We start from the raw sequence: 12,871 nt of genomic DNA on the forward strand, positions 1-12,871 counted from the left end.
GTCTTCCATCCTCACAGTGAGCAGGTTCACGCCCAGGAGTGGGGACAGCACATGGCTGACAGGTTAACCCAACTGCTGGAGGGCCAAGGACGCCCTTCTCTGGCCTTTCACCAATGCTTGCACTCTAAGCATTCTCCGAACACTGCCCAGTGGTTTGTGTCATTTTGCCAATGGCTTCCTCCATCATACTGCAAATAAAATCCAAAGACTTCATCAGGTCTCACAGGTCCTTTCTGATCTGGTTCTCTCCGAAACTTCTGACCTCTGTTTACCTTCTTCCGCCCTCATTCCCATCAGCTCAGTGGCTGCTGACTGTTCCTCAAACAAGCCAAGCTCATTCCCATGGGGCCTTTGCCCTTGGTGTTCCCTCTTCCTAGAACGTTCTTGCCTCACATCCACATCCCTGAGCTGTGTGCATGGCCGGTTCCTCCGTGCCACCTCTCAGAGAAGCCTGCCCCACTTTGAGTCACTCTCCGTAACATCACCCTGTTTTATTTCCCCTGGAGCACTTAACCCCCATCTCAAATTAAATCCTCATCAATGTCTCTCTTCCCCCCTCATACGTAATTTCCCGAAAGTCAGGGCCCTTAGTGTCTCTTCACTGAAGTTTCCCAGCACCTAGGACAGTTCCTGGCACCTAGCAGTGTATCGGTATTTGTTGAAGGAATCAGTGAATGAAGAAAATGCCAACACAACTGCACCAAGATGGCAGCTTTGGGTCCGGACAGGCTGGGATTCTGAGACTGCTCCACTTCAAACTGGTGGTGAGATGTTGGACAAGGTACTCAACCTCTCCTATTATCTTTCATTTACTCCACTACAAACATCAAGATGATATTGACAATATTGAACTTGATCTGAGCCCTGTGCTCCCTCAGGTTGAGAAATCCCACCACCCTTTTGTGTTCCTAGCCACGACTAGCCTCAAAAGTCCACCCTGCTCTCTTACATTCTTAGATAAGACCCACCTCAGGCCTTCCTCAGGACCCCATAAGACCTGCTGATGGCTCCCTTGTTTACCTGCCTCTATAAAACCCCAGGCCGCCTTCCACTTCTTTGAGACACTCTTCATTAACGAGCATTCTCCCCTTTGCAAAGAGCCCTAATAAAATCATCTCCTTAATTGCCCAGTGCATTCTGTCTTTTGCAATATTTCTTCCCCTTGCAGAGTTAGCATGAGGATTAAATGGAATAACACGTGGGAAAGCTGTACTGCACAGCACCATCAGTGTCGTTTCCCCCAGCGGGATTTGAATTTTCTCCAGTGATGCTCTAGATTGAGGCAGTGTATTGGGCCACTCAGGTCAGAGAAAAATTAACCACAAAACAAATCCACAGTTACTTACTCCAACCGCCATTACCTCTGCTCCCGAGAAAAAGAGGAGAGCAAAATGCTTACCCTGTTTTATAGCTAGATACACATATATATCCATATATACACATTTCCAAATATTTTTCATATGTATATACAATAATAGGCATTAATATGCAAATGTAATATATAGCACATATTATAATATTAGGAACCATTTTGGTGTCAGCTATGTATTGGAGGACAGGCACCCTGTACCAATCATTATTAGTCCCACTTTGGGGGTCTTAGAGAAGATAAGGGATTTGTCCAGGGTCTTACAACTAAGTAGTAACATAGCTGGGAACTGAACCCAGGTCCAGCCGACTCCAAAACTCATGCACTTTTCCTCTACACCACTGTCTTGCTACCTGCCATTCATGACGTATTCTAAGTGCCTGCTCTGCACTTGTAAAGAGACTATAAAGGAGTGTTTGCCCTAAGAAAGCCCCTGATCTGCTTCCCGAGGCCAGACGGAGACTCTGGGAACCACGAGGAGACCACACAAGACAGATTTAGCCAGTGAAGCCTTGAGGGAGAGGTTCAGAGAAAATCAAGATCAGTGGGCACCAAGGAGCCTGGAAATGCACTGCTGTACGTGTGTGCTTGATAAACAGACTGGATGAACAAATGATTTAATTAAGGCTGAAGGGCCCCAATGGGATTTAATTTGGTCTGTAATTATTACTTGCCCCAACATCTCTGGTCCTTTCATTGCCATAAATATGGGAGTGAGGGGGGTCATTCTGACCTCAGTGGATTTCCCTCCTGTGTATTTTCCACTTGCCAACACCCCCGGAAGGCTGGATATGCCTTCCTGGGGAAAAGACCCTCAACTAAGAACCCAGATCCTTTTTGCAGGCATCACTGTTCCATCCCGTTCCCCACATGACTGTCTCCTCAGAGCCTCCCCCATTCTGCTGAAGATTTTTAAGTTATGGAAATTAAGGAACAGGCGTATTCCTCAATTCCCTGCATGGCATGATGGCCATTAACCAATTAATGGCTGGGCAGGTGCCAGCCAGCAGGGTAATTATTAGATGGTAATTGCCGTATCATTACAAGGTAAATATAGGGTCGGACTGTCATCCACCCTGAAGAGGGCAACTGGGAATTCATTTTATTCCTATTAAGCATAATTATTCCCCCATCTCTGGGAACCTGTGATTTCCAATATAATTATATAGTGTTTGCCAATTCCATCCACGAGGGATGGGGTTCAAAAGCAGACAATGAGGGGCAGCCTGGGGAGGTATGGGGCAGGGATCGAAGCTCACAACAGCATCAGGGTTTAGAAGCAAAATCAGCTGGCATATCTGAAGGCAAAGGGGCCCAGCCAGGGAAAGGAAAAGAGAAAGAAGTCTCATTGAGATTTAATAGAACCCCCTTCTCCGAATGTCTAGGAAACAAGCTATGCTGGTCTTTGTTACCTTCAGTATCCCATCCACTCATCCCGTCCATCCAAAGCTGATGAGGGAACACGGCCAAATGTCAGGTACTGCGCCCAGCCCTGGAGGTAGGGAGGAAGATGGCGCAGGAAACCTGTTTTTAAGAGGCCAGGTAGTGGCAGAGACGGTTTTCTTCACTTCTCATCTTACAGGTAGGGAAACTGAGGTCCCTGGTTGGCTACACATGCTCAGCTCTCGCCAAGAAATAGAATTAACAATCCAAAAAGCAGGAGGTCACCTACAATGCCAAAAAAAAGTGCAAATGGAGAACGTGTAATGCTTGCCGGGAGCTGTGCAGGTGTGACAATTGAGACATAAAGTTGATAAAGTGCCCGAGGTGCCGCAGGCTGAGACGGTGGAGGGCAGGTCTGCCAGGCGTGGAAGATGTGGCGCTCCAACCCGGTGCGATCTGGGAGATCCGGAGACGCCACTTTCCATGCTAATGTGGAATAACGCCATATATCACCTTTAAAGAGAACTTGACTGTAATAAACATTTACACCAAAACTATTCCCTATAAATCAAACAACAAATCCCCGGCCTCTCTGAGACATGCTTTGTGTCTGGGAGCCTCGCTATTAAATCAGGTATTATAATTTGCTTCAGAAACGTTTTGCCAAAAGGTTAAAATATACATACTCGTAGCTCATCCATCTCATGGGTTGGTAGGCAAGCCCTTTAGGTTTTATCATTCAAGCCTTCTTTTGATTTCCTGACTGGTTACCCTGTGGATCTCTGCTGGTTTCTCCTTACCCTCCAGGGCACTGGACTGGGAGGGATGGGTTGCTGGTTGAGGTAGAAGAGGAGGCATGGGGATTAACTAGATCAAAGGCTTTTGATTAAATCCTACCAGTGATGTAATAAAAAAAAATTTATAACAGCAACAAAAATATTACAATGATAGTTACATTCAAACCTACTACAGGCGAGGCACGAGGCACAGAGGTAGCATGAGGGATAAAGTGGAGAATCAGACAGACAGGGGTCCTGCCTTCATGGAATTTATGGGTGAGCAGTTTACGAGAACTTTTACATTTTGTGTCACATTTCATCTTTGCAACCTGGTAGAATTATCCCGGTTTTATTGATGAGGCCACGTGAACTGCTCTGCTTTCCACAGCTAGAAATGGGCAGAGCAGGGATTCCACTCAGGATGGGTCTGGTTTCAGAGCTCTTCCTACCTTCCCCACCCCCCACAGCCCTCTCCGTGTACAGGGGAGCCTACACGGTTCTCAGAACACTAAAAAAAAATCCCCCACCGCAGTCCCCAGGTGGCCCTGCAAGTGTGACGTGTTGTCTCCCGTCCACCCCGCCTGCCAATAACTGCTCTTCAATTGCGTTTATTATCTTTGCGGCACACGGTTACCGTAGCAGTAAATTTATACTCAACGATACGGTGCTCCTGTGATTTTCAACTACTAATGGAATTACTATTTTTGTTTGTTTTAAAGCCATAGCAATAAAATAGGCTCCCAACAATACTCTTGCAGTTTTTTATGTCTTTAAAATTTACTGGAAGTGATAACTGTAATAACGGAATGCCTGTAAACACGCAAATGGCCTTCTCGGAAAAGGGAGGGGCGGCTCTGGTTTCTACCATGGTGGGGCCCACAGAAAGCTGGATGGAAGGGAGCACAGAAAGAAAAGGTTGAGGATCAGTGTACCCTGGGAGGTTTAGAGAGGTCTATGAATCCAACCCTAGGTATCTGATGAGCCATCCCTTCTCCCTGGCAGGAGTATCCGAGAAGGTGATTGGTAAAGAGGCAGGAAGTGGATGTGCCAAGAGTTCTGACTACTCCGTGGAAAGGTGGGTGCGAACAATGTGGGCCACACCCCTTGTGCTTCCTATAGGCTGCACTCTAGTTCTAGTCCAAAGTTCAGGGTCAGGAGGGAGGGTAATAGCTCAGTGTAGAGCTCTTGCTTAGCATGCATGAGGTCCTGCGTTCAACCCCCAGTACCTCCACTAAAAAAATTTTTTTAAAAATTACAAAGTTCAGAGGCAAATTGGAGGACAAAGGCAGACAAAAGGAGAAACAGAGAGCGACCAAGATGGTAGACCTAATCTGAAACCCTCCCTGAGATTAAGATCATCTGAAATACAAGTTGTTTCAGAAAGATGTCCTTCCCAAGAATCTTGAACCACGGTTTTAAATTTTTGGCTGGAATGCTCACCATTTCGTGGGTTAAGACACAGCTTCAGAAGGGCCATGCCAAATTACAAGTGTGTCACCACTGGCATAATATATTCACATTCTGGAAGGGGTCGGCTTATCAATCTAGCTATCTCCAAAAGGGGCACGCTCATGGAGACTCCAGATGTTTTAAAGAAAACTTCATGGGAGGAGGGGCGGCTGGGGAGTGAAATAATGTAGAGACTGTTTCAGAGTCTAGAGAAGGTAGGAAGGCCTTGCCGGGCCACCAAAATGCAGGAGGAGAAAGACTAAAAGCCAGTAGGAGAAGAGAAAAGGGGACATGTTCAAAAAGGTGATGGAGGGAGGGGAAAGAGAGAAACAGCCTTCGACCAAGACAGAGGCTCTAAGCGCCCAGGAGTGGGAAAGGAAGTAGAGGCTGTAATCCTGGAGTACATTTGCGTGCAGGGGCCAGGATGGGCAAGGACATTTGATTGGAGAGCCTAGAATGGAAATCAGGGACCTGAAGAACTACAAGGAGGTATCCCCTCACACCGGTCAGAATGGCCATCATTAAAAAGTCCATAAACGATAAATGGTGGAGAGGGTGTGGAGAAGAAGGAACCCTTCTACACTGTTGATGGGAATGTAATCTGGTGCAATCACTATGGAAAACAGTACGGAGATTCCTTAAAAAAAACAAAAAATAGACTTACCATATGATTGAACAATCCCATTCCTGGGCATACATTCAGAGAAAACTCCAATTCGAAAAGATACATGCACCCCAATGTTCATAGCAGCACTATTTACAACAGCCAAGACATGGAAACAACCGAAATGTTCATCCATAGATGACTGGATAAAGGAGGTGTGCTAAAAATATACAATGGAATACTACTCGGCCATAAAAAAAGAATGAAATAATGCCATTTGCAGCAACATAGATGGACCTAGAGATTATCATTCTTAGTGAAGTAAGTCAGACAGAGAAAAACAAAAATCATATGATATCACTTATATGTGGAATCTTAAAAATGACACAAATGAACTTATTTACAAAACAGAAACAGATTCACAGACATAGAAAACAAACTTACAGTTATCAAAGGGGTAAGTGGGGGAGATATAAAGGAAAAGTTTGATATTAGTAGATATAAACTACTATGTACAGAATAGATAAACAACAGGTCCTACTGTACAGCACTATATTCAACAGCTTGTAATAACCTATAATGAAAAAGAATATATGTACATATATAGAGATATATAAAACTGAATCACTATGCTGTATACCAGAAATTAACACAACATTGTAAATCAAGTATACATCAATAAAAAATAAAAATAATTATAATTAAAAAGAAAAAAAAGCTAAGGCTTCAAGAAGATGCCCAAAGAAAGGTGAGTGCTCTGAAAAGGAATTTGCCCAGGAACCCAGAAGGGCATGAGGACTGAGAAGCCCAAAGTTCAAGGCACAAGAAGTGAGTCAGGCAGCCTGATTCATGTGGTCACCTGAGTCACATCAAATTAAGTGACCAGGTTGTGATTAGGGAACTTGCCACCAGTATATGTTCTATACCAGGATCTCCTTACTGATGGACCTAGCTCCGGATGCATGGATGCCCTGTTAGGAGATAAGACCAAAGTATTCGGGTGAGGAGGCAGAATTCACCCCATGAGGATCCTCGGCCTGGCACAGATATGGGGCATAAAGGAAGGAGCAGAGGGATGGGAGATCTACTTTCCAACCTCCCAGTCTTCTCCAACACGCACCCTGTGCAGACATGTGAGCAGGACACACACCCACCGCTGCCCCACGCCCGGCTACCCACAGCCTGCCCGCATTACCTTCACCCTCACCCCTCCGCCCTGCCTGGTCCTGAAATTATCCAAATCCATGGTTGTTTTACCAGCAAAATCCAAGCCTGTCTCTCTTCATCCCCACCACGGGGCTTCAGAGGGCGGGGAGGCAGCCAGGCTCAAAGCCTACTCTGGGAGCCCTGGGGGACCCCAGCTTAGCGTGCCAGGACCCAGCAGCACACACGCCGCCTCCTCTGACCCAGGGTTGGAGGACATCAAGTTTGATCGAGCGGAGCCTGATGTCTGAAGAGCAAGGCGTCCCGGCTGGAAGCTACTGGGCTGTCTGCTCCAAAGGGAAGATAGAGACACAGCAGGAAGCGATTCGGTGCAGGCTTCCAAAGAAAAGAAAGACACCCTGAGGCAACCCGGGGCCGTAGGGGTGCATGTCTGAGTACACCCTGGGGTACACGTTTGCATCTGCTACTGCGCTGAGTCAAGCCAGTAACAGCCTCTGCAGGTCCATGTGGAAAATTACCCATGGCCAAATTCAAGCCCTCCTCCCCTGTGCCGCCATTCAGCACATGTCTACGGCTCTCTCCAGATGGTCCAAGTCCCCACCAGGACTGCAGGACTACATTCTCTGCTTCCTCAAACCCCGTCCACTCTTTGAAAGCCTACCCCAAGCCCCCCACCCTCCATGGAGCCTTCTCTAAAGACCCCGGCCCGGGAAGAACGGTCCCCTGTTGAATTCATGCTGCCTGTCTCCATACAAGGCTCTTGTCACCGGCCCCCTCTTTGAGGCTGCTTCACTTTTCATGGAATGTAAGCTCCCTGAGGTCAAGGAAGACTGTGTCCTATACGGCTCTAGTGTCCCCTATCGCCCCCTCTAAGGACATGCTCAATAAAAACTTCCTTTTGAATCTATGTCCATAAGAACAGTGATCTCTTACAGGTTCTTATAGAGAAAGGCTGACCACAGTTCAGGTTCTGGCTCTTTCTGCGAGGTAAGCTCAGGCAATTGACTTAGCTTCTGTAAGCCTCCACTTCCTCATGGGCACAAGGAAGAAATTAAGTCCCATCTCATGGTGTTTTGAATCCAATGAAATAATGTGTGTTCAGGATTTAAAACAAAAATGGGCATGAAACAGATGCTTAAGCAGGGCTAGCCTGGTGCTACCAACCCCCCACGTTTGTTCAGTGCTTTTAGTTTAACACAGCTCTTTCCTGTACAACACCTGGCAGGACCCTCACAGCCCGCTCAGAGGTGTATCCTATTAGCATGTCTCTTTTATAGGTGAAGAAACTGAGGTCTGGGAATTTTATGTTACTCTAACCCAAGGTGACACCACTAGTGAATGCTAGAAATAGCCTTCTAATGGGGTCCATCTGACTTTAAAGTCCAGGCTGCCTGGCTAGGACCCCATGGCAAGGCGGCAGCACCTAGAGGTGGTGCCGGTTAAGGTCGGACTCAGGTCGGCGTGCAGTGAAGGAACATGGAGAGGCAGGCAGGGGCTGTGGTGGGACTCCAGCACCCCCTGGCAGGCAGTGTACAGGGCCAGCAGGACCCGGGCATGGCAGCATCTGCAGGGTTGGGTTTGCCTCCATCAGGATGCTGAGGAATTCAGCCTGTAGGCAGTCTCCATGGCGATGGCGAGGGAGCTGGCAACAAGCAGAGAACTCCTCCTGGCCCAGCCCTTCTTTTAGGGACAGAGAAACAAGATTCTCCAGGCATTTCTTGATCCCCAACCCACCCTACCCTCTGGAGTCCAAGTCCTCCTTAGAGCAGCACCATCACAAGACCATGGGGAGGGGGATAAAGTGAGTGAGGAACATTCAGAGGAGTCAAGAAAGTCTCCACTGCCCCAGTGTCTGCCCCACCATTATGAATGCCACCTGAAGAAATTTCTTGTAAGGCTTCAAAGAGGTGGGGGAGCCGTGGCAGGAAATTTGCATTGATGGACACCAGTTGTGTCAAGCATTGGGCTATATCCTCAAGGCCCATGAGCTCCTTTGATCTCACAACATCCCTAATGAGAAAGGTGTTAATATCTCCAGTTTACAGAGGAAGAAACTGAGGCTCAGCAAGGCTAAGCACAAGCCCGTGCTTCGCCCAGCCAAACTGTGAGCCCACACCTGCCTGACTCAAAATCAGTGACACTGACGGGGTCACACATCCACATTTTATCATCCAACTGTTTGGGGAACAGGGCCACGACTGCCGGTTGAGAGGAAGGCTGAGGAAATGGAACACAAATCAGAGCAGGACAGGTTCACAGATGGAAGATGGGGCATTGCTGGGGGATGGAACCAAAGCCAAAACTCAACTAAAGGATTCATGATCTAAAACCCCGTCCTTAAATCTAAAGCCTGTCCTTGTCTCTTCTGGCCCCCCAACTCTCCTCTCACAGCTCTTCTCCTGGGAATATGACAGGATGAAGGAGGAGCATGAGGTAGGTCTAGAATAAGTGGTGTCTGTGCCCTGGCACCCACCTGGAGAGGGCAGCTGGGGTGGGGTGGGTTGGGAAGGGGAAGACCTGCCCCCCCACCCCTACAGCCAAGCAGAGACTGTCCCCCGTCCTCCTGCGGACTTGTATTAAAACGAATCCAGGAAATAATTGCAGGATGGAGAGGATTTATTAAATTGGATACGTCCTGGCTGCAGCCTTCTTTGTAAGCCTTTGAGTGGTGTGTGTACTTTTTTTCATTAAGGCTGCATAATAAAATAATTGCATAATTAGTGAGGAATTTGTTTCCTTTCAAGGAAGAGTCTTTAATCCCCTGAAGAACACCTCCCCTCCCCCCAGGCTCTGCCTTTATGATGGCTGAGGAGGAAACAAGGGGGGAGGAAGGGGGCTACCCTTTCCATCAACAACAACTCCTAGAGATGAGAAATAAAGGTCACCACCCACCCCCACCCTACCTCCAAGCTTGCCCAACAGTCCCAGTGACTCACAGATGACTCTGCTGGCAGAACCACCCGGGGATCACTCTGTCCATCTTTTTTCTAGACCTAGATCCCTCCCTTGGCCCCTCCTAGTGTTTCCCAAATGCATGAGTCTCAAATTCTGCATCAAACATGGCTTCCCGGGCTCCAGTCCTGTATAATTCAGGAGAGTAGTGGAGTTGCAGTTTTCTACGCTGAGCATCACCCAGTGATGGTTATTCATACTAAAGTCTGATAGCCACTGGTCCATTTCTAACCCAAGGAGTGAGGGAGGCAGGACTTGGCACCGATGGGGAAAAGCCCAGGAAGAGTTGGGCACCCCCCTCATTCTCTCCATAACACGAGCAATTAGGAGATCCTTATTTATTATCAAGTCTAGCTAGTGTCCCTTCTGCTTGGTCCTCACTCTTTCCCATCTGTAAAATGGGCAGTTGTGCCAGATATTCTAAGATCCCTTCCAGCTCTGAGGTTCTTTGATTCAATGGCCTGTTATCAACCAGCTCCTTATGATCTACCATCTTCTGTGCTGATCTATTATCCCTTTCAGGTGTAGGCAGAAGGGACTCGATGATTCTGATGAAAGAAAAGAGATGTCAGGACAGTTTAATCCCAGAAAGGACTCTCCTCAGATTCCAAAACTAAAGCTCTGATCCCTAGTCAGACACAAACATCCCTGGGAAGGGTTACAGTTTAAGCTGTCACCAGCTTCTTTATTCTTAACAGCAGGTGTTAAGAGGAGGAGGATGGAGAGAAAAATATAAGACTGCTCAGCTCCGGAAGAGGTGGGAGGATGGAGAAATGGAGTGACATCAGTGGTCTGGGAGCCCAGTGTCCTGAATTCTAGTCCTAATGCTGCAACGTGTAACTGTGTGATGACAATGTTGGGTTTTGCCTGAGCCTGTGAGCCTGGAAAACAGTGAAGGTTAAGAAATCCCCCATCCTTTGTGTTTCAGGAAAACAGCTTGCTGTAAAAAAAAACCTCCCTTCCCTGTATGACTTAGAAAAGACTCACAGGCGCCCCCTTGCTTCCCTATGACAAGACCCTCCAAATTCCCTTTATGCCACGAATGATTCAGGGAACTGCTCATTCCCACTGACCTGCTGGAACTAAATGCTGCTTAGCCAAGTTTGGTTCTGCCTCGCTCTCTCCACCAGGCCCTGAACTTGGCCCACCGTCTTCCTGGGACAGCCGCTCCTGAGAACCACTCTCTGGTCTACCATCTCATTGGATCACCTTTCACCCCCCGTCCCTTTGTTTACTGCTCTCTATAAAAGGACCCCTGTTTGCCCCACATTTGCGGTGCTTGCAGATCTTATGGACAGATCATTCTCCCCTTATAATAGTCACTTTTTCTGCCTTGCAATCATTCTTTTGAAAGGCTCAAATCTCTCCTTCTTACCAAGTCCGGAATTGTTTTCATTTGACAATGACCACGGGCAAGTCAAGCCATTTCACTAGAGTTTTCGTTATCTGTCAAGTCTGAAAAACATGTCACAAAGTTATAAAAGCAAAGACATAACATATGTAAAAGTACTCTGTATGCCATAAGCAAATAAAATACAGTTCTAGTGGGGGATAAAGTCCTCCACCCTCAATTTCCCTCCCAGGACGTCCTCCAGCGCCCGGCCCCCTTACGCTCCACCCCCGCTCAGGCTTTCTCTGCCCTCAGCCCTCCGGACCATCCCAGACTCGCACCCAAGTTTCCCAGGGCAGTTCAGTTCTACAGTCTCAATCCAGAAAGCCACCCCTCCCTTCCCCAGGCACAGCCATCCCTCATTCATCACTCTCACATCCCACAGAGGGCTTTTATTTAACAACCAATTTATTTCCAATTTAACTAATCTGGGGATGGGCCTTCTCTCTCACACACAAACCGATGATGCCTGGGTCGTAAATAGACTTACAAACGGGTGTGCTGGATAATAGAAACTCTCATCACAGCAACATCAGGAGAGGGGGGTAGAGGAGGGAAGAGGGGGTCAGGAGATTGCACGGTGATGAAATATGCAAGCCCCCAAGGTAAACAATCCCTGCCACCCTCCCTCGTGGCCCTTGCGCTCAGTGCCGATGGCAATTATTTATTTATTTGTCTCACTGATTCCCCGGCTCACCTTGAGTCCAGACAAACACTTCATAAACAATGCATGACATGCTAACTCGGGGTTGGGTGGGAGCACACAGGTGCCCAAGGAGGTGGCCATCATCTGGCCCTACACCGGGCTCCCCTGACCCCACCCCACCCCCCCCCCGGGGAAAAGCTGCTGGTACTTGGGTGGGACAATGGCCCCAGATGAAAGAACACTTGCTCTTTGAGCGGGACAGCTCATCAGTAGTCTACAAGGCCCAGCGTGCTCGAGAATGCCTACTGGTCCGCCAGAGGCATCTGAGCCCAGGAGGGCCTTGTTTACAAGGCTGACAGCGCTAGGTTGAGGCTCAAGGTATCACCCAGGCTAGGTGGGCTGAGGTAGGTCACCTACAGACACGGGGGTCTGCCTCTGCTCCCCTGCCTTCCCCCTTTCTACAGATTCTCAGATTGTGTGCAGACCCCAGTCGTCCCATCCAGGGCTGGGGGCCCTAGATAGGGGAAGGGGCACCAGGTTAGGAAACCGGGTTTGAGAAAGAGTGGAGCCCCTCCTAGCTGGGTGATGTACCCCAAATCACCGCCCAGCTGAGTCCCCTCTCCTGAGATGAAGGCCTTGAACTCGATCTCTCTTTACTTTTTGAAGTAGTCAGTTACAACGTGGCAGCGTCCGGTGCAGAACGCAGTGTCCCGGTCATGCATGCCCACACCTTGAACAAGGTGGTCTTTGAGGCCTCTTCCAGCCCCACCTCTTAGGGGCGGAGCCACAGGGAGGCCACCCTGGGCACCGCCAACACAACCGTAAACCACACCGCCTGAACTCTGCTTAACGCAGCACTTCCCTGGGCTACCTTGGAGGGCAGAGCGAGTTTATGTTAAACAAACACCACTTGGTTATTAGAAATACATTTAGAATGGTTGTGCAGTTCCAGGGAAGACATCCAGGCTGAGCAGCTCTGTCCAGCCCCCAGGACAGGCCCCAGCCACTCGCCCTAACCCAGACGTATCACTCGCTGGTGTCCTCTCTCTGCCATCATTCCATGCCTGTATCATGCTCCTGGCGTCTGGGGAAAAGCAACTTGTAGGCCTGCTGATTCCATTTAAAAGGATGATGT

At 48.3% G+C, this 12,871-nt stretch overlaps 1 long non-coding RNA gene across 4 annotated transcripts in view; it reads right to left on the reverse strand.

Annotated features, from left to right (window-relative positions):
• The window catches only part of LOC123616445 (uncharacterized), a 189,752-nt gene that overhangs the window by 32,739 nt on the left and 144,142 nt on the right, over positions 1-12,871 (reverse strand). For 3 of the 4 annotated variants that reach the window (XR_012503769.1, XR_012503767.1, XR_012503768.1), the window contains one exon: positions 11,076-11,155. The exons of the other annotated variant lie outside the window; for it this stretch is intronic. This is a non-coding gene — a long non-coding RNA (uncharacterized LOC123616445). The remainder of the gene's footprint in view (positions 1-11,075; positions 11,156-12,871) is intronic. 4 annotated transcript variants of the gene reach the window in all.

Source organism: Camelus bactrianus, chromosome 33, assembly GCF_048773025.1.
Source record: "Camelus bactrianus isolate YW-2024 breed Bactrian camel chromosome 33, ASM4877302v1, whole genome shotgun sequence".
Taxonomy (NCBI): Eukaryota; Metazoa; Chordata; class Mammalia; order Artiodactyla; family Camelidae; genus Camelus; species Camelus bactrianus.